Source organism: Cupressus sempervirens, chromosome 6 (genome assembly GCF_028749045.1).
Source record: "Cupressus sempervirens isolate cs-2001-9-10 chromosome 6, ASM2874904v1, whole genome shotgun sequence".
NCBI classification, from domain to species: domain Eukaryota; kingdom Viridiplantae; phylum Streptophyta; class Pinopsida; order Cupressales; family Cupressaceae; genus Cupressus; species Cupressus sempervirens.
The window spans coordinates 143,896,464-143,923,618 of NC_143123.1; the positions used below are offsets into that span (position 1 = coordinate 143,896,464).

The 27,155-nt window shown below is 42.8% G+C and overlaps 1 protein-coding gene and 1 long non-coding RNA gene across 2 annotated transcripts in view; one reads left to right on the forward strand and one right to left on the reverse strand.

Annotated features, from left to right (window-relative positions):
* LOC149551633 (tryptophan synthase beta chain 1) overlaps positions 1 to 27,155 on the reverse strand; it is a 74,602-nt gene that overhangs the window by 12,386 nt on the left and 35,061 nt on the right. The gene's annotated exons all lie outside the window — the stretch shown is intronic.
* On the forward strand, positions 13,532 to 15,330 carry LOC149551634 (uncharacterized). Its single transcript, XR_016353322.1, has 2 exons — positions 13,532 to 13,641; positions 13,759 to 15,330. It is a non-coding gene; the product is annotated as an uncharacterized LOC149551634 (long non-coding RNA).

Consider the following 27,155-nt stretch of genomic DNA (forward strand, 5'->3'; position numbering starts at 1 on the left):
GCAGAAAACAGCGCGGGTATTGAAAACAGTGCGGAAGTAGAAAACAGTGTGGGTGTGCAGAACAGCGCGGGTGTCCAGAACAGCGCAGGTGTGCAGAACAGCGCGGGAGTTCAAAACAGTGCGGGAGCTCAGAACAGCGCGGGTGTTCAAAACAGCGCGGGAGTGCAAAACAGCGCAGGTACACAACAAAACCCCCAACATATAGTGATAATGGTAGGTCCGAAGGAAAAATTGCCTAAATTTGATGGTGATGAAGCAGCTGATCCCATTCGACATTGTAAAACATGTGAAACGATCTGGAGGGCAAATGGCATAACAGATACAAACGAATGGATCCGACAATTTCCCGCTACCCTACGAGGTGGTGCGATTGATTGGTTTATTGATGCTGATCCACAGAAATTAAATAGTTGGGATAACATTAAGGAGTTCATCGCAGAATTTCAACTTTTGCGCAATGATAATAAAATTGTAGCCGAGATATTCAATACCAAGCAAAAGAAGAATGAAACAATACGGGTCTTTGCTAGGAGATTGAAGGACTTAATTAGTAAAATGGAGAATAAGCCAGCAGATGGGCTCCAGAAAAGATGGTTCATTGAAGGCCTTCACCCGAAGCTGCGGAAAAAGATGAAGATCGTGCCACCATCAACATACGATGAAGCGTACAATCGGGCAATGAACCTCGAAAGTGACTAGAAGACAAAGAAGAAGAAGAAGAACAGCTCGTCCGATTCAGATGACGATGCATCTTCAGGAGAGGATAGCAGCAATGACGAGGGAAGCAACAGGAAGGTCCATGCCCTCCAGAAGGATATGATGCGGATGATGAAGGAATTCAAAAACATGAACAAGGAGACAAAGGGTAATGACCTATGGTGCACGGAGTGTAAGAAAGAAGGCCATACGAAGGGATCCTGCCCGAAAGATCAATTTTGTGAAATCTGCTAGATCCTGGGACACTCGGTAAAGGAATGCCCTTTCAATTTAAAAACAAGGACACCGCAGCAAGTGTTCCTATCACAGGAGGCATCCCCGTCAGGAGGGAACGGGAACACCAGTACGGAAGGAGCCACATCGGGCGGATACAGAAACAACCGGCGCGGTCAAAACAACAACAGCAATAACAACAATGGTGGCAACAACAATGGAGGAAGGAGTCGAATTCAGTAGATGCGAATGGTCGACCAATTGTTCAATGCCGCGCATGCAATCTGTGGGGTCACTTCGCCCGAGAGTGCACAACGACGAATACACCGAAGTTGCTATGCCGATGGTGTGGACCTAGCGATCATGATGATACTAAGTGCCCGAAGTCCGGAGTAAACTTGATTACCGTGGGGACAGACGAGGAAGAAGTTCTGGCAATCACTCGAAAGCAGGCGAAGCTATACCTTGACCCAGCGGAAGAAAAGAAGAGACTGGAGGAAGCAAGGGCAGAGATCCAAAAAGCAACACAGGCAGAAACGGCACACCTGAAGGACCCGCCAAGTACCTCAGTCCGGAACTGTGCAGAACAGAACATTGTACGGCAAATATTGCAAGCTGAGATACCCGTCAGGATAAATGATCTGTTGCTCACTATGCCTCAACTCCGTACGGCCCTCACAAATATAGTTCCGAGTGCTAAGCAACCCGTACAGCAAGACAACGAGAAACAGGGGGGTACAAGTGCAGAAGATCCGATGTTGTTAGCTCTTTCATCTGGACACTATCCGGCGGTTGTTGAAATGGGCATTCTCGGGACTGTGCTAACGGACACGATCGTCGACGGAGGATCCGGTGTCAATGTGCTACCAGAGGATACTTGGAAAAAGTTGGGACGGCCGACATTATGGCCACCTACCTTCCAACTGTTAACAGCCGATCAACACAGAATCAAGCCATTGGGAATACTCACAGCGCAACCAGTGACAATCGGAACACAACCATTCCTGTTGGACTTCATTGTGATTCCTCTCAGGCGAAAGGGGTACGATGCTATTCTGGGTTGGGGGTGGCTGATACAAGCAAAAGCAAAGCACGATTGGAAGAAAAATACTTTATCACTCGAAAGCAAAGGCCGGAAGTATGTCATCAATCTGCACACTCAGATGGTCGGGGAAGAAGCCCTATCGTCAGAGTCTGAGGGAGAAGAGGATGAAAAGGGGCAAACTATGGAACCGGATCAGGAGGGAGTTTTACGATTGGAAGGAGATGATGATTTGGATTCACTAAATGGTCTTTACCATTGGCAGATAGAGGATTATGAATTGTTTCCAACCTGCAATGTACTGACAATAGAAGAACACAATACCGATGCATTTCCAAAGGAGTTCACTGAAATAAAGGAAGGGGATGCGTCACTCGATGTGACCCCGGCACATCAGTTCACTAAAGGAGAACCCATCAAATACAATGAAGTCGCGTTGCAGACCATGAATTTGGGAGACAAAGCAGAACCACAGAACATACTGGTAGGAGACAATTGGGACCCAGTACTAAAGACAACAGCATTCAAGATATTTTTAGAGTATAAGGATGTCTTTGCATGGACATACAGGGACCTGAAGGGTGTACCACCTGAATTGTGTGTGCATCGCATTCCATTGATCGAAGGAGCAATACCCGTACGGAAGAGGCCCTACAGAATGAACAAAAATTATGCAGCCCGGGTTACGAAAGAAATCAATCGGATGCTAGAAGCCGGAATTATTTTCAAGGTGTAGACCAGTGAATGGGTATCCCCGATCATGATCTCCCTGAAGAAGGACTCCATTCAGATCCAAATATGTGTTGATTTCCGATGCCTGAATGCAGTTACCATCAAGGATCCGTTCCCGATCCCATTCACGGATAACATCCTGGAGGAGGTAGCGGGACACGAGATCTACTCATTTATGGATGGTTTTTCCGGCTACAATCAGATCTCAATCGCAGAGGAGGATAAACTGAAGACAGCATTTGTCGTAGAAGATGGGGTCTATGCCTATAATCGGATGTCGTTCAGTCTGTGCAATGCGCTTGCGACATTTCAGCGGATCATACTACACATCTTTGACAAGATGTCCATCGAAAACTTCAAGGCATTTTTGGATGATTGGTCAATGTTCAGTGCGGAGGACAAACATCTAGCAGCCTTAGGCGAGTGTATGGAAAGGTGCCGCCGTGCGCGTTTGGCCCTGAACCCGAAGAAGTGCAGATTTATGGTCCCACACGGAAGGTTGCTCGGACACATAGTCTGTAAGGAGGGACTGAAGACAGATCCGAACAAAGTGCGGGTCATATTAGAGATGCGGCCGTCCACCAATGTAACAGAGGTAAAATCTTTCCTTGGGCATATAGGGTATTACAGGCGTTTCATCAAAAAAATTGCCAAGATAGCATATCCGTTGGATAGGTTAACTTGCAAGATAGAATCGTTCTGATGGGACAAGGAACAAGATGAAGCATTTGAAGGACTCAAGGTACGACTGGCTACAGCACCTATTTTGGCATACCTGGATTGGAAGGAGCAGTTTCATGTGCATGTGGATGCATCGAACTATGCGATCGGAGCAACTCTCGCGCAAACGGGAAGCCACGGGTTGGATCATCTAATCTACTTTGCCAGTCGGTTGCTATCAAAAGCTGAACAAAATTATAGTACAACTGAACGGGAAGCATTGGGGATGGTCTATGCTGTGTAGAAATTCCGACATTACTTGCTGGCCACTCCATTTGTGTTCTATGTCGATCATCAGGCCCTGTTGTATATGATCAACAAACCAGTCATTCAAGGAAGAATCAGCCGATGGTTACTCCTGTTGCAGGAGTTTACTTTCAAGATTATTGTACGGCCAGGAAAGAAACATGTAAGCGCAGATCATTTATCACGTATCAGAACAGGAGAACCGGCAGACGGTGTAAATGATGACTTTCCTGATGCACAGCTGTTTCAGATTGCTACGCTACCAGAATGGTATACAAGCATCGGCGAATACTTGTCAACAGGACAGTTTCCAAATACCATGCCACCGAATGAAAAACGGAAGTTGGTGATACGGAGTGGAACATTCTAGCTGATTAATGGATTGTTGTATAAAATGGGACCCGATCAGATCCTGAAGCATTGTCCTGAAGGAAGAGATTCCACGGGTACTGAAGGAAGCGCACGAAGGACCGGCAGGAGGATACATGGGGCCGGACACAACTGCACAAAAAATACTTCTAGCAAGATTATGGTGGCCAACAATATACAATGACGCCAGGGAATGGGTTGTTGCATGCGATACATGTCAGCGAGCTGGAAAACCCTTGAAAAGAGATTTCATGCCTCTGAATCCTTCTCATGCTCAGGAGCTCTTTGAACGATGGGGTTTGGACTTCATAGGACCGCTGAAGACAAGCAGAATCAAAAGGTGCCGTTACATTGTTGTCACGACGGAATATTTGACTAAATGGGTGGAGGCGCGTGCACTACCGGACAACTCAGCGGTAAGTACAACAAAGTTTATTTATGAACAAATAATTACTAGATACGGCATTCCGTTACAATTAACAAGTGATAGAGGCGGACATTTTGTAAATCATGTGATCCGACTGCTTACCACGGAGTTCAAAATTTATCATTCGCTATCAAGTCCATACTACCCAAGGGCAAATGGACAGGCCGAAGCTACCAACAAAATCCTGGTATCAATTATATACAAATCCTATGCAGTCTAAGGGGAGGATTGGGAGTAGAAATTACCTTCTGCTCTGTGGGCTTACCGCACGGTGTATAAAGTTGCAACAGGACACACGCCGTTTCAACTGATGTTCGGACAAGAGGCCGTAGTACCAGCGGAATTTATGATACCAAGCTTGCGGATAGCACTAGAAAACAAGTTGGGCGACATGGAAAGCTTAAGGGAGCGGCTGTATAAACTGAACAGGTTAGAGGAGAAGCGATTATTAGCACAGTGGGCAACTGAAGTAACGCAGAATAGGCGGAAGGCATGGCACGATAAGCACCTAAAGCTAAACAGGTTTCAGCCCGAACAGTGGGTATTGAAGTACGACGACCGGAATGAGATCAAATCGGGCAAGTTCAAGGTTAAGTGGGTCGGGCCGTATCAGATTAGGGAAGTAGGGGACAATGGAGCAATCAAATTATGAACTTTGGATGGACACGAAGTGCCTTAGGCGGTGAATGGGTCAAAGTTGAAGATATATCACGGCGGGAAGACTTCTGCGTCACAAAATGGCCTTCGGGAGACCCCTTCATCATTGCAGACCGACGGTGATGCCGGTCAAAGGGAAAACTGACTGGAAAAAAATTTTAAAAAATAAAATTAAAAAAAAATAAAATAAATTTTTTTTTAAAAATGAAGAAAAAAAAATTTTAAAAAGGTACCATACGGTTTACTACCATACGGATTTCACAGTGAAGGAGCACCATACGGATTTCTCAGAGGATGGAATGTGCCGTACGGTTTTCAGAGGAAAGAGTCTGTACTGTTTTTAAGGGACAAGTATCGTACAGCTTCTTGAGGGAAGGTGAGTACCGTACGGTCCTTAACACCTGAAGGAAGGAGAATACCGTATGGTCTTTTATATCTGAAGGAAGAAGAGTACCGTACGATTTTGATATTTGAAGGATGGTGTACAGTTTATGGTGTACGGATTTCAGACAATCCAAAATGTGGTACGGTTTTCAAGATGGTAGTACGGTTTTGTGGTAGTGTACGGTTTTTTTTAAGAGCCAGAGAAGGATAACGTACAGAATTTGGAGCCAAATTTTAATTTGCATCATACGAATTTTGAAGACTTGGAAGGATATTGCAATACGGCTTTTCTAGAAGATTGAAAGTGTAGACGCCTTCAGATTTGTTTCATCAAAACCCGTGTGCAGGAAGGAGGCATCCATATGCAATCAGCAGACAGTGTCAAGTTTGAAGCCGTACGGATTTCATCTTAAAAGGGCCAAGTTACCATATGCACCTTGCAGGGCACTGTACGGCTTGTTAAAACATCAACCATACAGAAGACTTCCAGCATTTCAAGCGTACGAATTCCTTCTGAAGAGTAGGGTACGAATTTCATTGTACGGATTATTGAATGCAAGGTTCTCAAGGTTAAAGTACGGAGTTCACCAGTAAGCAAGGCGGTATACCATGATCAGTGGAGGGCATTGAAAATACCACCGTACAGATTTGGAAGAACTCTTCACTGTACGGATTTGGGAGACTGTTAGGAAAAGACAAAGATATAATTAATGGAGTCTACAGGTAAACGCCAGTGGAAAATACAATTAGCGCAGTCTAAAGTTGTGGGAGGCAGTAGCATGGCAAGTACAGGTAACCTAAATGAAGGCTCGAGTAGCAGCAAGGAAAAGCGTAAGACTACAGCACCTACAGTAGCTTAAGTCACACCACAGACTATACAATTTGAGGGATTAAATGGAACAAATTGCCGAAAATGGTGGCAAGAAACCCCTGATGACCATCCAATTAAAGCAAGCATCAGAAGAGCGCAGGTTGAATGGGCCATTCAGATGCCTGTTTTTTGCATTCGAGATTATGAAGGGTATCTGCGTACCATGATTGAGACGTATGGCAGAGCTTCTCGGAGGATCAGATTTCAATATCTAGGACGAAACTTAGTGGTATCATTCAAGGCAGCAGATTTCACACGTGTTTTTGGCATTCCAGGGCAGCAGGGCAGAAAGATCCAGCCGAAGAAAATTCCAAAGGATGGGAAGCTATTTTTAATCAGATTAGTATGTGGAGATTTGACTGAAGCTAAACAGGCAACATTAGCTGAGACATCGAAGGGAAGGGGTTTAAAGAAAACTGACATTCAGGAAGGGCCATGGCGGTGTCTGATGGACTTGGTCAAAAGCAGGCTCACGGGATCCTCTAGGGCATCGGATATCACATTTCCGAAGGTATCCATGATGAACGGCATAATGATTGGGAAAGTGTACGATTGGGCGTCTATGCTGGCTGAACGGATGCATGAATTCATGACTCTCCAGCACAAGACCTTCTATATGCCCCATTACGCCATTGGTCTATTCCTTGATGCCGTAGCACGGATGATTCCAACGGAGGAGTTAGAGGCAAAGCTTGGACCACTAGCTCCAGGAGAACCTCCTATCATGCGATGGAAGCACTTGGACACAATCTCTGGGCAGAAGGGTTCAGCAGGCCAAAAGAGGCCTCGGATGGACATGGCAGGTGATACTAACAGCGGCCGACAGGAGACATCTTCTGAGCAGGATAGTGTGGAGGAAGAAGGGGAGGGCGAGGATGATGAGGAGGTTTAGATTGTCACGGCTACACCCTTGCTGTTTCCGCGTGCTACAGTTCCTATGACTTCTGAGTTGGTGCCCTGAGGTCTACACATGGCTCACATTCCGGGGTTTGGACAGACTCGGCGACCGATATTGATGACTGGAAGATCCCACCAGGCAGTCACACTAGCCGCACCATGGAAACACGGGGTACGGCCTTCTACTGTCCGGCCGGGAGCAGGATTTGCAGTCGGCTTTGCCCACCTGACAGCACCCGTCAACCGAGAGACTTCTTCAGCCCCTGAAGCATTTCCGGTAGCAACACCCATGGCGTCTGCCATAAGTCAGCCAGCAGCAGCTGTTACCGTAGCACAGTCAGCGGAAGCTCAGGTACTTCCAGTAGAGAACGTACCAGACGGAGGAGTGCAGGAGTGTACGGACCTAGCGCAGCCCGAGCAACCAGAGGTCATGGATAGAGCCAGTGTTTTTCTGAGGCAGCAGTTCCGACTCGTTCCTGACTGGCGTGGCCCGTCCATTCAGTCCCCTAGCTATTCCGGAGTTGCACCTGTACCAGAGCCTCAGCCTCAGGAGGAGGGAATGCCACATGCCGTGATTGCGCCGACAGCAGAGGAGGCGGCACCGGATGTGGGCATGACTCCCGCTGATGAGGACAATAGTGATGCAGAATGGTCATTGGACGATTTCGCCAAGGAGGATTACGAGTCGGATGAGGACAGGTGCAGGGACTACCTCAGAACTATGAAGTCTGCATTGAAGAAGGGGCATGATGTGGCGATTCAGGCTCTCACTTGGCGAAGGGAGTGGCATTTGATCCGAGCGTATATTCGTGGGATTTGTCCTAAGCGATTTCAAACTTGTTTTGTGGATAGAGGTTGGCCGGCAGTTGAGACACCAAAAATGTTGGCAGATTGGGCCACTGAGCAGAATTGGGAATGAGTGACACTTCGATGATGAAGTTGGCACATGAGATCGTCGGACTGTACAAAGAGGTTTACTATGCGCGGCAGCATGCGGAGGCGGATAGGGCAGCAGACAGTGTGGCAGCCCAGAGATCTCTCGCGGTTGAAAAAGAGGCAAGAGAAACGTTAGCCACTGATTTGGCCGACAAGTAGGCAGCTTGGGCAACAGAGCGGGCAACATTAATAAAGGATATGGCAGCCGTGGTACAGGAGAGGGACGCGGCTATCCGGGATAAAGATGCTGCAGAACATGAGTTGTAGATGGCCAAGAGGCAGGCTATGGATGTTGCGCTTCTCCTGAAGGAGGCCGTAGAGGTTAATTCACAAATTCAGACAAATCTGCGCATCCGGACTGACCAGGTGTATGAGCTACGTCGTTAACAACACTCTTCTGGAACACCTCCTCTCTAGTATTTCCTTTCTTGATTGTGGGTTGTCTCCTAATTTTGCTAGTCGTCAGGAGACGACTTTTCTTTTTTGGGGGGGATGATGTCGTCGGTAGAAATTGTGTATTGGCCGACGGGTCCCTTCGGAAAAGAAATTGTGCATCGACCGACGGGTCCCTTCGAAAAAAGTCTTGTTATGTAGCCGACGGGTAAATAGTTTGTAGCGGGCATAATGTATCTGGCCGACGGACTCCTTCGGGAAAGTTCTTCGAAAAGTATTTATAACCCCTTCGGGAAGCATTGTAGATATCATATCTTACCATCGAAGCATAATGTACTGTGGGCATATGCGAATAATAAGAAGAGTTCTGTTGTTCGTGTTCGTGTTCATTGTCTGTGTGTAATTCTTAATTAACCTATGCGGTAAACAAACACCTTAATGAAGTCTTATGATAATAGATCAATCTATTGTTAAGGTCGTCACCTTACAATAGGGACCTTACATCCAAATGAAAGATCGTCGTCTTTCATAAAATAATACACATGCACAATAGTAACTCTTAACAACAACAACAATATATATAGATATATATATATATAAAACAATACCGAGACTTAATCTCAAGAGTTACATTTTTCGTAGGTAAATATTGGGTAGCCGACAGGTCCCTTTGGGAAGGTTCTTGTTATGTAGCCGACGAACCCTTTCGGGAAGGTTCTTATTATGTAGCCGATGGACCCTTTCAGGAAGGTTCTTGTTATGTAGCCGATGGGCCCTTCGGTAATTGTCATGTAGCCGACGGACCCCTTCAGGAAGGTTCTTCGAAAAGTATTTATACCCCCTTCGGGAAACATTGTATTCATGTTATCTTATTAAGCATAATGTAATGTTCTAGCATATGCGAATAATCTAAAGAGTTCTGCTATTCATATCTATTGTCTGTGCATTGATTTCTTTACCCAGTACAGTAAAACATTTGGCGTCGTTGCCTGATGGACCTGGTACACAGACAAACGGATGAAGACTAAATGCCGAATCAGTTGAACAAGAATAAGAATAAGTTGAAAGAAAAGGACGACATACGTGCCACGCGAGAAAATTTAATTTTGGCACAACAGGCTGAATGCAGACAGAGATTTCAGCAAGTTACCGACGGGCACAAAAGCAATGAAAAATAGTTGCAAGAGACTCGACAGCGGCTCGATTTGGTGGAAGAAGCAAGGGAGGAGTTTCTAAACCTGCATACACCGAGGGAAGAGAATCCAGACGGAAGGGGATTGACTCGCACGGCTCGAAGTGCCGAGGGAGCACGAGCGTGAAGTGAACTCTTTGTCTGAGATATACTTCCGGAATAGACAGCTTCGGTTGACAAAAACCCTTCTTCACCAAATAGCGCGACTGTCAAAAACAACGCGAGTGTTGAAAACAGCGCGGGTGTTGGAAATAGCGTGGGTATCGAAAACAGCGCTGGTGTCGAAAACAGTGCTGGTGTTGAAAACAGCGCGGGTGTGCAAAACAACGCAGGTGTGCGGAACAGCACTGGTGTACAAAACAGCGCAGGTGTGCAAAACAAAGCAGGTGTGCAGAACAGCGCGGGAGTGCAAAACAACGCCGGAGTGCAAAACAGCGCAGGTATACAACAAAACCCACATCTAGTAATAATGGCAAGACCAAAACAAAAGTTGCCTAAATTTGATGGTGAAGGAACCGCCGATCTGATCCGACATTATAAAACATGTGAAACGATCTGGAGGGCAAATGGCATAACAGACACAAATGAATGAATCCAACAATTTCCCGCTACCCTACGGGGTGTTGTGATTGATTGGTTTACTAAGACAGATCCACAAAAGTTAAACAGTTGGGATAATATTAAGAAGGAATTTATTGCAGAATTTCAAATATTGCGAGACGATAATGAGATTGTAGCGGAGATATTCAATACTAAGCAAGGGAAGAATGAAACAGTCCGAGTCTTTGCCAGGAAGTTAAAGGACCTAATCAATAAAATGGAGAATAAGCCGGCTGATGGGCTACAAAAGAGATAGTTCATTGAAGGCCTTCGCCCGAAGCTGCAAAAGAAGATGAAGATCGTGCCACCATCGACATACATTGAAGCATACAATTGGGCAATGAACCTCGAAAGTGACCAGAAGACAAAAAAGAACAGCTCGTCCGATTCAGATGACGATGCATCTTCAAAAGAAGATAGCAGTGATGATGAGGGCAGCAACAAGAAGGCCCGTGCCCTCCAGAAAGACATGATTCGGATGATGGAGTTCAAGAACATGAACAAGGAGGCTAAGGGCAATGAGCTATGGTGCACGGAGTGCAAGAAGGAAGGCCATACAAAGGGATCCTGCCCGAAAGAGCAATTTTGTGACATCTGCCAGATTATGGGACACTCCGTAAAGGAATGCCCTTTCAATCTGAAAATAAGAACACCGCAGCAAATGTTCCTGACACAAGAAGCGTCCTCGTCAGGAGGGAGCGGGAACACTAGTACTGAAGGTGCTACATCGGGTGGATATAGAAATAATTGGCGCGGTCAAAACAACAACCGCAACAACAATACTGGTGGGAGGAATCGAATCCAGTACGATGCGAATGGCCGGCTGATAGTCCAATGCCGCGCATGCAACTTGTGGGGTCACTTTGCCCGAGAGTGTACGATGGCGAACACATTGAAGTTGCTATGCTACTAGTGTGGACCTGGCGATCATGACAATGCTAAGTGCCCGAAGTCTAGAGTAAACTTGATTACTGTCGAGATGGACGAGGAAGAAGTTCTGGCAATCACTCAGAAACAGGCAAAGCTCTACCCTGATCCGACGGAGGAAAAGAAGAGACTGGAGGAAGCCTGCGCAGAGATCCAAAGAGCAACGCAGGTAGAAACGGCACACCTAAAGGACACGTCGGGTACCTCCGTGCGGAACTGCGCAAAACAGAACATTGTACGACAAATATTGCAAGCCGAGGTACCCATCAAGATAAATGATCTGTTGCTCACTATGCCTCAGCTCCGATCGGCACTCACAAACATCGTTCCTGCTACTAAACTACCAGGAGAACATGGAAGGGAGCAGGAAAGTGGAGCAAGTACAGCGGACAAAAAGGAGAAGGAAAGTGGCGCAAGTGCAGAAGATCCGATGTTGTTAGCCCTCTCATCTAGACGCCATCCGACAGTCGTCAAAATGGGAATTCTCAGGACTGTATTGACGGAAACGATTGTGGATGGAGGGTTCGGTGTCAATGTGTTGCTTGAAGACACCTGGAAAAGGTTGGGGCAGCCGACATTATGGCTGCCTACATTCCAGCTGCTAACGGCCGATCAACATGGAATCAAGCCATTGGGAGTCCTAACCAGAGTAACAAGAATCACCCAAAAATCGCTTGAATCGGCGATTCAACGATTAGATTCATCGATGGCATTTTTTGGAGTCGAAAATCGCCATTGTCGATTTCATCAGGTGAATCGCCGATTTGGGCGATTCATCCAAAAAATCGCATGAATCGCCTGATTAAAATCGCCATGAATCGCCCGCGGCCAGTAAAGTATGGACTTGTAAAATTTAAAAAAATCACTTGTTTTTTTTACTTTCTTTTTGACCTATTCTCTTTGTTATAACCCTAAGGGGCCTTCTATTTGTTTAACATGAGTAGAAGAGAGGAAAAGTGGGAGAGAAGAAGAGAAAAGAAAAGCCATAGGTTTCTAACCGGCAAGAAGAAAGAGCACAAAAGAGATCAGCAATCCATTTGGAAAGGCCATCAATTGCATTGGGAGCATTAAGGAGCCAATCTCAACACTCCTCAACTCATTTGCAAGAGGTAAGTGCTCATTTTTTTTTTGCATGTTAGTGTATTATGCATTTTTTGTTAAATTTTTATAGTTTTCAAGATTTTTAGTTTAGATCTTGAATGTTCTTTATTTTTACTAAGTTGCAAACTAGGGTTTCTTGTTTTGTAGCTTTTATTAGCTTCAAACTTTGATATTTTACATTAAAAAAATTATTGCAGCAGCCTTTGCTTTCATTTTTCGCAAATTCGCAATGGGTAGAAAAGATGAATGTTGGAAATATAACAAAGAGTTTCCTGGAAGAACCAAATATCGAACAAAATGTATTTTTTGTAAAGAAAAAATAACTTATGAGGGTATTTATAGATTGAAATACCACATTGCTGCTATACTTGGACACGATGTTACAATTTCCACTCACCAAACTCCTAAGGCAAAATGCACTTGCTTAATGGCATTAGAAAAAATTGAAAACGACAAAGCCAATAGGAAAATGCAACTTGAAGGGTTAAGGGTATTGGCTCCCATGTTCCCGCATCTGCATCCGCAGCCGCATCCACATCTGCATCTGCATCAGTTTCTGCATCCGTAGGTTGTGTTGGAGAGGGTTCTTCTAGGCCTCCTTTTTATCCTAGTTCTTCTGCTCGTGCTAGTGCTAGTGCTAGTGCTAGTGCTAGTCGGTCACATACTAAGACAGAGTCCCACACCAACCTATTGCAGCCTAGAGTGCGGAAAAACAGAATGGATAGTTACTTTGTGCCCCGCACTACTCCTGCTTCCCAACCCATGCTTGAAGGCATAGATTTGAACAAGGAGATTCATGATGCTGCCAGAAAGGAGATATGCAAATTTTGGTACTTTTGCAACATTCCATTTATTGCAGCCAGGTAATAGATTCTTTTTTCTTTGTTTTCTTTAAAGTTAAAATTAAAGTAAAAGTAAAACTTTAATTATATCTACTTGTTTTATAATTTGAGTCTTTGACATCTAAATTTTTATTTGTGACAGGGCTCCTTATTGGCAGAACATGATAGATGCGGTTGCTATTTGTGGTCGGGGGTTTAAAGCCCCAACTGAGGCTGAGTTGAGTGGATAACTCTTGGATGAGATGGTAGAGGACATGAGGGTTGAGCTCGAGGAGAACCGAAAGGAGTGGATTGCAAAGGGTTGCACCATCATGACTGATGGTTGGACAAATAGGAGGAATAGAACACTCCTCAATTTTCTTGTATCCTGTGGAGGTGATTGATCATTCTACTTTCCTACATACATAATTGTAAATTTTGATTTGTTGAATGCTAATTTGTTGATGATCCATTTAATTTTAATATTCTAATTCGTTGTTTTGTTACTTGTAGGATATACCATGTTCATCAAATCCATCGATGCTTCCGCACATGTAAAAAATGCCACATACTTATGTGAGGCTATTGAGGAAGTCATAGCAGAGGTGGGAGAACAAAATGTGATCCAGGTGGTGACGGATAATGCAGCAAGTTATGTTGTTGCAGGTAAACTTTTAACTTTTCAAGTTTTGAAAATAAATTTATTTGAATTTTGAAATTTGAATTTCTAATTGACTTAAAATTGTTGTAGGTAAACTTTTGATGGAGAGGCACCCCACCATATTTTGGTCCCCTTGTACGGCACACTGCATTGACCTCATGTTGGAGGAAATTGGCAAACTTGAGTTTTTCAAGTCATGTGTGGAAAGGACAAAAAACATATGCAAATTCATTTATAATCATTCATTTGTCCTTAGCACAATGAGGAAGTACACAGAAGGCAAGGAGTTAGCTCGCCCAGGTATCACGAGGTTTGCCTCGAATTTCATCACCCTGCAGTCCTTGTTGACATCAAGGGATGAATTGAGGAGCATGTTGTTGGGCGGGAGTGGATTTCCTCTTCTTATCCTATGACCACTGCAGGGATAGATGTGGCAGATTGCATATTTGATGAGGATGGTTTTTGGAAACCCGCTAGAGAAATCCCGTAGGTAAATTTATTGCAATTTAACATTTAGTATTTTACTTTTACTTTAAGTTATATTATTTTATATTTAAGTATTGACTCAAATTTTTTGTTTTACTTTATATGTAGGTCACTGAGCCCCTTGTAGCTTTGCTACGAACTGCTGATGGGGAGAAGCCCTCTATGGGCTACATTTATGAGGGCATGGATAGGGCCAATAAGGCCATCAGAGCCCAATATGCAGGAGTGCAGGAGAGGTATGGCCCTATTTGGGACATCATCGATAGGAGATGGCAGAATCAGCTCCATCGACCCATCCATGCAACAGCTTACTTTCTGAATCCGGCATATCATTTCCGCCCTCAGTTCAAGGCGGATGCGGAGGTTCTCACTGGCTTATACACAGTGATTCAGAGGTTGAGTAGTGATGAAGATAGCACTGCTGCGATTGTTGAGCTAGACTAGTTCAACAATAAAGAGGGGCCACTTTTCTCTGGCAGAATGGCCATAAATGCTCAGACAACCCTACAGCCAGGTAAAAATTAAATAATATATTCAATGTTCATGAATCTAGATTCTAAACTTAAAGTTGATTATGTAATTTTAGAGTTAACCTGTAATTTGTAAATGAGACTAATTGTTCCTATTTTCAATTTTTCCCTTATTGCAGATAGATGGTGGCAAATGTTTGGGGCCACAACCCCAAAACTTCAAAAAATTGCCATCCGTATTCTAAGTCAGCCAAGCAGCGCTTCTAGATGTGAGAGCAGTTGGTCCATGTTCGAGCACATCCATTCGAAGAGGAGAAATAGGTTGACAGTGCAGAAGTTGAATGATATTGTCTTTGTTCATTACAACCTCCGTCTTAGGATCAGACAGATTTTGGGCACTGACTCCTCTCCGATCATTCTAGAGGAGATTGATCCAAAAATAGAGTGGCTCACAGAGGTTGTGGATCCAGTCTTCACTGAGGAAGACCGTGTGTGGGTTAACCAGGTGGATATAGAGGCTAAGGCAGCTAGAGCACATTCTTCAGGCATTGGTAGACGCACACGTGCACGCACAGGCACAGGCCCTAGCGACGTTCGTGAGCCCATCTTACATGCAGGAGATATGGCTCGGCAGTCCTCTAAGACCTACATTAGACGCCTTGCTACTAGGCAGACTGGATACTCAAAGGCTGAGGCTGAGGCTGCAGCCGAGCTTCAGGATGATGATGATGACTATGAGTTTGAGGCTTGAGCTGGAGCCTTGTTTTTATATTTTGTTTACAGATATTGATACTAAATCATTGATAGACATATGTTTCAAACTTTCATGGATCTTCATCTTAGATTCTTACATACATTTATGATTTGATGTCTTATGGATCATCTTACATACATTCTATGATTTAAATCATTATGATCATTTGATTTCTATTTACTTCAGCTAGCCTACAATTTACATTTTAGATAACATAGTTACGTATGTGATGGATTTTATGTTCCATGTTTATGTATGTTAAGTTTTAACTTCTATTTGATGATGTTATAGTGTGTTTAAGTTATATTCAATAAAGGGTACATGAAATAAGTTTTAAATTGTTAAACTCCTTAAATTTAAAGGGTTTTTTCAAATTTGCCGATTCATCGCCGATTCATTGCCGATTCACGATTTGATTCGGCCTTGCCGATTCCGATTCTTGTTACTTTGGTCCTGACAGCACAACTAGTGACGATTGGAACACAGTCATTCTTGTTGGATTTCGTCGTGATCCCACTAAAGCGGAGAGGATATGATGCCATTCTGGGCCGGGGTGGCTGATACAAGCCAAGGCGAAGCACAATTGGAAGAAAAATACTTTATCACTTGAAAGCAAAGGGCGGAAGTACGTCATCGATCTACACACTCAAATGGTCGAGGAAGAAGCTCTATTGTCAGATTCCAAAGAAGAAGAGGATGAAAGGAGGCAGAATATGGAACCAGATCAGGTGGGAGTCCTGCAGTTGGAAGGAGGATTGATAGACGACGATCTGGATTCAGTGAACGATCTTTACCACTGGCAGATAGAGGACTACGAACTCTTTTCGAGCTGTAATATGTTAAGAGTCGACGAAGGTAAGAAAGAAGGAAATGAATGTCCTAAGGAACACAGAGAAGCCGAATAAGGAAATGAATGTCCGAAGGAACATGGAGAAGCCGAAGGAGGAAATGAATGTTCGAAGCAACACAAAGAAGTCGAAGAAGGAAACGTGGGTATGACTGAAGCTGAAGGAAAGAACATACAATACGAACTCAAAAGGAAGAAAGATTCCACTGTACGACCGCGTAGGAAGAAAGTATTACGTCAAACCACAGATATAGCAGAAAGGTGTCAACAACAAGGAAGACACATCATACGGTCCGCACAGGAAACAAAGCGGAAGGGTTTAATAAAAGTTGCAATAGTACGAAGTGGACGTGTTATTGATAGCCAGAAGGGGCAGCTGACGGAGTCCATGGTACCGAGTTTCGGAAACAAACCAGGCAATATGAAAAACCGGATGGAGAGATAGTGTACCTTAAATAAACTTGATGAGCAACAATTGCAGGAGTGGGCTACGGAGGTGACACAGAACAGGTGTAGAGCATGGCACGATAAGCACTTGAAACGGAACAGGTTTCAAACAGGGAAATGGGTGTTAAAGTATGATGGCCAGAATGAGATCAAGCCAGGCAAGTTCAAAGTTAAGTGGGTCAGACCATATCAAATTCGGGAAGTGGGTGATAATGGAGCAATAAAACAATGGATGCTAGACGAAAAGGAAGTGTTCGATGTAGTGAATAGGTCAAAGTTGAATGTCTGCCATGAAAGAAGTAACGCACCTCTGTGGACGAACAACTGAGAGAAGAAGACTGTAAGTGTTGTATATATGTAAATATTGTACATAGTTGTTCAAAAAGTGAAAAAAATAAAATAAATTAAATTAAATTTTTTTTAAAAAGAAGATGAAAGTCCACCGTACAGTTTTCTGAAGGCTGATGCACCGTACGGCTTTCAGCTTGTACGGTCTTTTAAAGTTATTTTTGAGAGATTGTATGGCTTTTACCGTACATCTTTATAAGCCTGTGTGTCATACGGATTTCTTTATGTGTCGTACGAATTTTTCATTATGTCATGGCTAGCGTACGAGTTTTTAAATCATTGAACGGGATTTAAAGCTGCTCACCGTACGGATTTTAAAATGAGGATAGATTCTAAATAAAAGCTACCGTACGGATTTTCTAAAGATTGGTTGCTGTACGATTTTTAGGCATTGTACGGGTTTTTGGAGTCACCGTACAGAGTTTGGAGCTCTCGTGTTACTGCAACCATATAGATTCCCAAGCAAGGAAGTGAAGATTCAATTTGTCAGAACAAGTTGCCGTACGATTTGAACAAGACTAGGTGCAGTACGGATTTGAGGATTCAACCCTAACCTATCATGTATGGACTTTAAAGGCATCAAGCTTGAGGGATGGGATACTTAATACGTCCAGCCTCTCCTATAGCCTAGTAGCTGTACGGAACGAATGGGTGTGCAGGAAAGAGGAAGTAGAAGAGCTAAAAAAAAAAAAAAAAAAAAACACGTCAACAAATCAAGAATACTCAAAATGAGTATCAGATGATGCCATAGGGAAGGGGAAGCACCAGCAGTTGCCAGAAAGAGTGTGGGATTAGGAGAAATTGCAGAAATAGTGTGTTCCATGCATTTTTCTGTGGGTTTCGGAGTGCTAATTTGGTTTTGGCAGCGAGGGGCGCTACCCCTTGACCCCACCTTATATTGCGACAGGGAGTGCACCTGGGGCGCTGCCCCAGAACCCCGAGAGGGCATTGCCCCCTAGACCCCCAATAGTTGCGGATATCAGTCGTGGGAAGTGTGACCAGTTGATGAAACCTGGAGCTGCTGCAAGCATAGTGTGCCAGAGGTGGAAAGATCTACGGAACAAGCATTTTGAGAGGGGTGTTACACTTGGAGTAGGTGTTGGCCGTGAAGCTATCTTGGTGGATGCAGAGAGAGCTCGGGAGGAGTTGATCATCCAGTTAAAGGCAGTTCAACGGCACTTGGCTCAGTGGACCCAGAGTTGGAAGCAGAGAAAGCGGCACTGCTGGCTATCAAGGTCAGCTTGACTTAGGAGACAGTGGCTACAGATGCCATGTGGGTTGGAGACCAGTTTGATTCAAGCACGGAACAAATGTGAAAGTGATGTGACAGAAGCAAATTTATCTTGTTGAAATTAGTCAGTTAATGTATTTTGTTTTGTAATTGTCGTCCGGAGACAACTTTTTCTTTTGGGGGGGATGATGTCGTAGGTAAATATTGGGTAGCCGACGGGTCCCTTTGGGAAGGTTCTTGTTATGTAGCCGACGAACCCTTTCGGGAAGGTTCTTATTATGTAGCCGACGGACCCTTTCGGGAAGGTTCTTGTTATGTAGCCGATGGGCCCTTCGGTAATTGTCATGTAGCCGATGGGCCCTTCGGTAATTGTCATGTAGCCAATGGACCCCTTCGAGAAGGTTCTTCAGAAAGTATTTATACCCCCTTCGGGAAGCATTGTATTCATCTTATCTTATTAAGCATAATGTAATGTTCTGGCATATGCGAATAATCTAAGGAGTTCTGCTATTCATATCTATTGTCTGTGCATTGATTTCTTTACCCAGTGCGATAAAACAACATTTACATCTTAGTCATACCAAGTTTTCTTCTAAAATATTCCACTTTTAATTTTGCAAGAGGTTTGGTAAATATGTCGGCAGTCTGCTCTTCTGTGCTAATAGATACCAATTTGATAACATTTATGTCCACCATATCTATGATGTAGTGATAGGGAGTTTCATTGTGCTTGGACTTGATATGGAATACTAGATTGCAAAGAATTTAATGCAGCTTTGATTATCACAATGTACTTGTGGGATTTTGAGGTTTCCCAAATAGTCCAACCAATGACTTCCATAACTACACTGCTTATCGAGCTCCCATAGATGCCGCTATGCATTCAACTTCAGCAGAACTCTAAGCAACTGTAGATTGCTTCCTACTAAACCAAGATACCATAGCAAACCCAAGACTAAAACAACATCCTGTAGTGCTTTTCTAATCAATAGAGTTGTTGGCCCAGTCAGGATCTAAATACCCTTCAAGCTATAACTCAACGTGGTCATATTTTAGACAAAGTCCAATAGTGCCTCGTAAGTATCTCAAAATGTGTTTGGCTGCCATGAGATGGATCTTCTTAGGTTCACACATAAGTTCACCTAATGCATTTGTAGTGTAACAAATATCAAGGCAAGTATTAACCAAGTACATTAGGGATCCAATTATCTATCTGTAGAATGTAGAATGTGTGGCTTCAAATTCAAATGCTTCACTTTTAAGCTTATGAAGATTTTTCTCCACAGGTGTGGACAATGGTTTACAATTCATCATGCCAAATTTGTTTGATCTGTCAATAGTATACTTACCTTGGTTCAAGAAGATATAATCATCTTTTTGCCATACCTCTAGTCCCAAGAAATAGTGTAAGAAACCTAAATCCTTCATTTCAAATTTAGATGTAAGATCTTGTTTACACTTTGCAATGAGGAGATATTCCCCTGTTATTAGAAGATCATCAACATTCACCCTCTGATTCTTTGAAGTATATATTAGGATCTGCTTCATTTCTTGAGTAACCCAGATTGATAAGGTAACCGTCTATTCTCTCATACCCTGCCCTGGGGGCTTGTTTAAGGCCATAAAAAGCTTCCTTTAGTTTACATACATGTGTGTTCCTGTCATGGATAACAAACCCTTCCAGTTGTTCCAAGTATACCTCTTTATCAATAACACCATTTAGGAATGGTGTTCTTACATCCATCTGATGTATCTTCCACCCTTTGGATGCAGCAATTACAATGATGGTTCTGACAGATATATATCGAGCAACAAGAGCAAATGTTTCTTCATAATCAATTCTAGCCTTCTGGGAGAATCCTCTAACGACAAATTTGGATTTGTGTTTTTCAATACTGCCATCAAGTGCCTATTTAATTTTAAATAACCACTTTGAGGAGACAACAGATTTGTCTTTGGGTCTTGCACAATGTCCCAAACATTGTTCTTTAATATGGATTGATATTCCTCAATCATGGCATCTTTCCTAGCTTGAGATTTCAGAGCTTCTTCAACATCTAAGGGTTCAAATTGAATGGACTCATTTATATGGGTGACATAATATTAGTGACTTCTTGTTTTCTTATTTTCTCTAGAGAGTTCATTAGGAGCCACATTGCTTTCTTCAATCATTTTTCTTACCCATAATGGTCTTTTCTTGTTGGGAGGATTTCGGTCATACTTAAGGTTAGGTGTTGTGGGTCCATGATCTTCTGTATAACTCTCCCTCTCAATCATAGAACTTTCATCTAATTCTAGGATGGGGTAATCATTTGGTTCTATATTTTTAGAATTCTTGTATGCAACATCTTCTTTGAACTTAACATCTCTACTAATTTCAATTGTCCTTGACCCTAGTATGTATACTCAATAAGCTTTGGAAGATTCACTATAGCCAACACATATGCCTTTCTTTCCTAAGGGCTCTAGTTTTGTCATTTTCTCTTTAGGTATATGAATGTATATAGGGCACCCAAAGATTCTTAGGTGACTTAGATCAGGTTTGATTCCTAAGAAGACTTCTTCAGGTGTTACATTTTTCTAAAAACGAATGACGGCATCTGTTTTAAATGTATACTACGGTATTGGAGGCTTCAACCTAGAATGTTATATGAAGATTTCGATCATGCACCATGGCCTTAGCTGCTTCAATAATACTTATGTTCTTCCTTTCGGCTACTCCATTTTGTTGAGGATTATATGGTACTGTATACTTCCCAACAAATATGCAGAACTCTTTAAAATTTTCAGAAGTGTATTCTCCTCCATTGTCAAATCTTAGGATTTTAATTTTCTTCCCTGTTTGATTTTCGACTAAGGCTTTAAACTCTTTGAATTTAGACCGAACTTCATTTGACTCTTTCAGTTTCAGGAAATAGATCCAGGTTTTCCTAGAATAGTCATCAACTAAGGGAAGGTACTGACATTGGTCCACACAAGTCAGTATGAATGAGTCTAAGTACAATCTTTGATTTATGTGCACTCAGGGGAGGATGTTATGGAGTTCATTCCTAATGCACACCCTTTACATGTTCCATTGATCTGATTATAATCCAATGGTTCTATCCATGCTACCACTAGATCCGTAAAACTAATCGAGTATTTACTCAGAATAGTTTACGCGTTAGATTTACAAAGATTACATTAGTACAATCTAACATCAGGATCTTTTAATTATCGATTTGAATCCAATATGTAAATCCAAATCTATAATCTACTAAGCTCAGAAAAACAATTGCAAGAAAATCACAAAAGAATAGAACCAAGATGATAACGGAGTTCACCGAACATCGGCTACGTCTCCGGATTCGCCAGAAAAACGAATCGATCTATTGCCTTCAAGACTTGGAAACGCCACAGGTTACAAAAAGAAGTCAACTTTCACCTTACAAGAGGCCTCAAGAAAGTAGCTCCACCTATGACAACAGCTCCCATGTCGGCAAGACGTCCTTACAAGAGAATGAGAATAAGCTTTGCAAAAGCTTTTACAAAACGTAGATTCTTCACCAAGTTACAAAATTCCCCCAAGGAATGCTTGGCTTACAAGAAGAATTACTACGAGAAGAATTGAGAAGAGTTGGATGATCAACTGATGAATCCCCCCCCCTTACAAGACCCTTCTAGTCCCCTTTTATACATAAAAATAAGCCAAAATTGGGTTAAAACAAATTTTTTTAAATATAGGGTTTATTAATTAACCCCATATCCGAAATCCCCCTTTGGCTATTTTAAAAATTTGGCTTAAAACCAAATTTGGGGATAAATTGTTAATAAATTAACAAATAAACCTATTTTTACATAGGTGGTTGGCGGATTAATATGGTTTAAAAATAACCTGCGCCAAATTTATCCTCAAGCGCTGAAATAGCGCAACGGCCCATCCAATTTCGGACAGGCCGCCGGTCGGGGGTTCAAACCCCGCCGGCGGCTTTTTAAAAGCCCATTTCCGGCGGCAAAGGTTAAATAAAACATCGCGCCAATCTAGACTTAAAGACAGCCTATGGTGCAATGGTCACCACCACAAGGCTTGCAAGTTGGAGGTTATGTGTTCGAATCTCATACCAAAATTTTGCTTGAAAAGACAAACTTGCCCTTGCCACTACGTGCCACATGGCACAATGTAATTTGCCAACCATGACACGTGTCATTAGACGATTAGACCCGATTGACTGCACTTGCCATGTCTGCCACATCATGTACTGATTGTTATGCCACGTGTCATCATTTTAAACTGCCACAACACCATGCTGATGTCATCGTACGAACATGCCACGTCATTGGTCAACCCTTTTCCTGGGTAAACTTTGACCACTCATAACTTTTGCATATGAACTCCTTTTTCGACGAAACGAACGCCGTTGGAATCATGACGACGAGACCTTTTCAGTGATGCCAACTTTGACCAATTTCTTGATGATGAATTTTTTCACCTTTTTTCTCGTCCCTGATCTTTGAGTTGACCAACATTTGACCGAGCTTTGACCAATGATATCTTGCACAAATGGACTCCTTTTTTGCCCGTTCAAGTTGTACCAAATTCAGAATTCTATGCTCTATGCGATGGCATTGCTTTCGTGAGAAACTGGAACACTTCAATTTTAGGTCCTGAAGATCCTCCTGGATCATCCATTATGTTCAAATTTTAGGTTAGGTATGCCTTTCACAATCTTCTCTATGGAGGGTAGAGCATGGAAATGCAAGTGACCTAGTCTTCTGTGCCAGATCTCATTGTTCTTTATAACTTAATGATTTAAGGCTAGGTTTTGAGAGTTACATAACTTACATTGACTTTCGTCTCTAAATCCAATAGAGATTGCATTTTTAATATTTAAATTTTTAGGCCACGATAGGACCTCATCTTCTTGGAAGGTAACATAATACCGTTGATCTACTAGGCCGGAAATAGAGACTAGGTTTCTCTTGATACTTGGTACAAATAGAACATCTTTTAGTTGTAGAGTAACTCCAATTTTCAATTGAATTGAACAGGTCCCAATTCCTTTCACAGGGTAAGTGGAGTTGTCTCCTATTGTGACTTCTTCGGTTGAGTGTCCTTCGAAGGTTTCAAACTGATCTCTAAATCTAGTTATGTGTCTAGAAGCTCTGCTATCAATTATCCAAGCTTTCCTACTGGAGTTTAACTCACTTGGTAAACCAAGGAAGAATAGTGAGTTTTTACTTCCTTGACGTCAAATATGTTTGCAAGGGCTTTCTTTCTTTCTGGACAATACATGTGAGTATGTCTGAATTTGTCACATTTGTAGCATTGAACTTTTGACAAATCTCTTTTCTTGTAGTTTTGATTTTTATTTCCTCGTTTCTTGAAGTGTCTCTTCCTTTTATTGTTTGAGTTTCCTTGTAAGGCTAGAATTTCCTTTTCTTCATTAGGAACAGTTCCTCTTGTGATCAATCATGATTCTTCTTGAGTTCAATTGTTCTTGAGTTGATCAAATTTTGTTAGAGTAGGCCGAGCACTTACCCTTTGTGTGAAGGATTCCCATGTTATGGGTAACCCTTTAAGAGCTATCAATGATAATTCTTGATCATCTACAATATTTCCGATAGTAGAAAGTCTCTTAATTCTGATATTCTAATGAAATATGATGTGACAGTTTCTCCTTTGTTCATCTTATTATGGAGGAGTTGTGTTTTTAGGGTAAGGAATCTACTTGTATTATTGATTTTAAATGAATTTTGAATAGTCATGAACATCTCATATGCAGTTGTTGTTTTTTGCTATAATTGGAAGAATGTGATCTTTTATAGAATCAATTACAATTTGCATAGCTTTATTGTTGCGCCTTTTCCATATTGTTTTATCTAGCTCACTTTCAAGCACAATTTTGTTTTCTTCCACATATTGTTCTAGTTTGAGTTCTCGAAGAACTATCATGATTCGGATTCTCCAGGATACAAAGTTTGATGCTCCAACAAGTCTGTCTTATAACTTGAATTTGTTCACCATGATTGCACTTTTGAATAGTTTAAGCAATTCAGGGACTTTTAGAAATGTTTTCACAATTTGCTTTAACCTCTGTCTAGCAACGAGGCTTTGATACCATACTAAGGAGTGTAAGATCACAAATAGAGGTAGATTTATTTCAGATTCAATTTGATTTGTAAATACTAATGCATTCTTCTTCAATCTACAAGTCGATCATAATTCCTTTACAAATATATTAACTATCACTGATATTATATTTTTGATTATTCAAATATCATAAGATAAGATAAATTTATTAATGTCCAACAAAAGACCACCCAAGGGTCTATAGACTGAAAAGCGTACAAGAAGAAAGGCAGCCAGCTAGCTACAAGAGCACCAAATGGTGTTTGGAAAAAAGCAAACAAGAAATAATAGAAGCAAGGAGCAAGGGGCAACAACCCAACGAGGCAAGGACTAGGGGTCCTTCCTCGGCAAAAAGAAGTCAAGCACCAAAGCGTACGAACTATGGCGAGCAAGGGCCCCTAGCTATTGCCAAGGATTGTCGGGGGGTGTCGATAACGAATATAACTGCTACAAGGCAACACAAATTTGGAGTGGCTGGTGGTGATGGCACAGGAAGGTCGCTTCATCAAGCCAGAGACAAGGGAGAGAAGAAAGTGGTGATGAGCTTAACTGGGGCCTCTAGCTGGGGGAATAAGAGTTGCAAAGTGTGGTCACAAAATTGCATAGTCTCTTTGAGATATAGTGCAAGGCATCTCTAATACATGTAGATGAAAAAGGCCGCGAATGCACTGCACTCTCTAAATAAGCAATATAATCTCCCTCAAATCACGTAATAGGCAGGGAAGTGAAAAATGAAATGGATCTCCGTCTCAGTTGTAGCCAAGGTACATAGATGACAAATCCAGTCCTCTCGAACAATGTAATGATCTGTCTGGATCCAAAGCCGGTGGGAGCCAACTCTGAAGGACCCAAGGGAAATGCGTAAGGCATGGCATCAATGTAGAGACAAGTAGCTAGGGCGAACAATAATACTGTCCCAAATATCAAGAAAGCGCTCAACATAAAAGGCCATCTTTGGACATAACCCCCTAGTAGGGGTACACCACATCGTGGTGATGTACTATCTATAAATGTCAAGCTTGACATGCCCATTCAACTTCTGCTGTGAGGGGAAGAGGTGAGAAGGAGCATCAAGTGAGAACTAAAAGGGAGGGAGGCAGTCAATATCAATCTTGATTGAGCTCAACAAGGAAGAAGCATGCGTAAACCAATAATGGGCATGGGAGACCAGATTGGAATCTACAACTGTGATTGAGGAACAATAAGCCAAGTACGAGTATCTATGTCAGTCGTCCACCAAGTTCGCAAAGCCACGAAGACCATGAAGAAACCAAATCAAATAAAAAATGGCGGCCAACTTGAAGGGATGGGCCCCAAACTCGACCAGACTAACATTGAGGGGTGAGTCGATGACATTTGATAATATGTCGGAGCAACAGAGTCTAGACGCACTCAATGGAGAACCAATCTGAATCAAGAAGAAAGGGCCAAACCACTGAACCATAAAGAATTATCGGTCTGACCAAAGAGTCCAAGAGGGACAGCTTGGACGAAGTGTCTTGGAAGTGATGTTTGAAGTATTGTCTCTCGAGCATAACAAGGAAGCCCATCCCCTTACTAACTCTAGGCTGGATGGCGGGTCTCAAACTGAAGTGAGGTCTAGAGAACTTGACCCCGAGGTACACATAGGATGTGGTAATCTCAATCTCCCAACCCTGGAAGTAGAAGCGTAAGTGTGAGGTCTTCAAACAGTTGAAGACCATAACCCGAGTCTTGCTTAAGTTCACAAAAAGATGTCGAAGGTCACAAAAGGAAGCCAAGCCATCAAGAAGCCTTTGGAGACTCTCACGAGAGGAGGCCAAAAGGATTACATCATTGGCAAACGGGAGAATGGAGATTAGGACCTAATGCATGTAGCAACTGTCGATAGAGAGCGAGGAATCCCTAAGGAAGGACTCAAGCTCAACAATAAAAATGCGAAACAAGGTGAGGGAAAGAAGGCAGCCATGTTTGACCCCAATAGTGCTCTAAATAGGAGCCGTGAAACCCTTCGGCATCCTAAATCTATTAGTCACTAGGAGAGCTTCATGTTGCAGGATAATGTGTCACAAAGGGAACGGCATTGGGAAGCAATGAACGACCGTTTCTTCTAATAGAGGAAATGGTTGTAAGAGCGACGCATGCTGGTTAAATCATCAGAGTGAGACAAGAAGGCAAAGCGCAAGCGGCAATGGAAGGATTTATAGTCATTATTGAACCAACGGTTCATAGGGAAAGTGCTACAACATATCAAGTGGTGGAGGGGGTAATGGGGGATGGAGAGGAGAACAGACTCCCAGATCGCAGCGGTCAAAAGGTCGAACATGGAGGAGACCTGGCTAGACCCGGAGAAACCATTAGGGGGAACAATCACTCTCAAGGAAGCGGAAGCGGAAGCGGGCAGGGATGCAAGTAGCCACCAGCAGGGATAATCACTGAAGAGGATTTATTACTGAATATGTGTGTGTGTGTGTGTCTGTGCGCGCGTGCGTGTGTGCAGATCAAATGCTTCCAAGAGATTGCCAATGTTATTGATGTCCTTTCTGATTGACTTGCATGGCATATATATGTTGGTGAA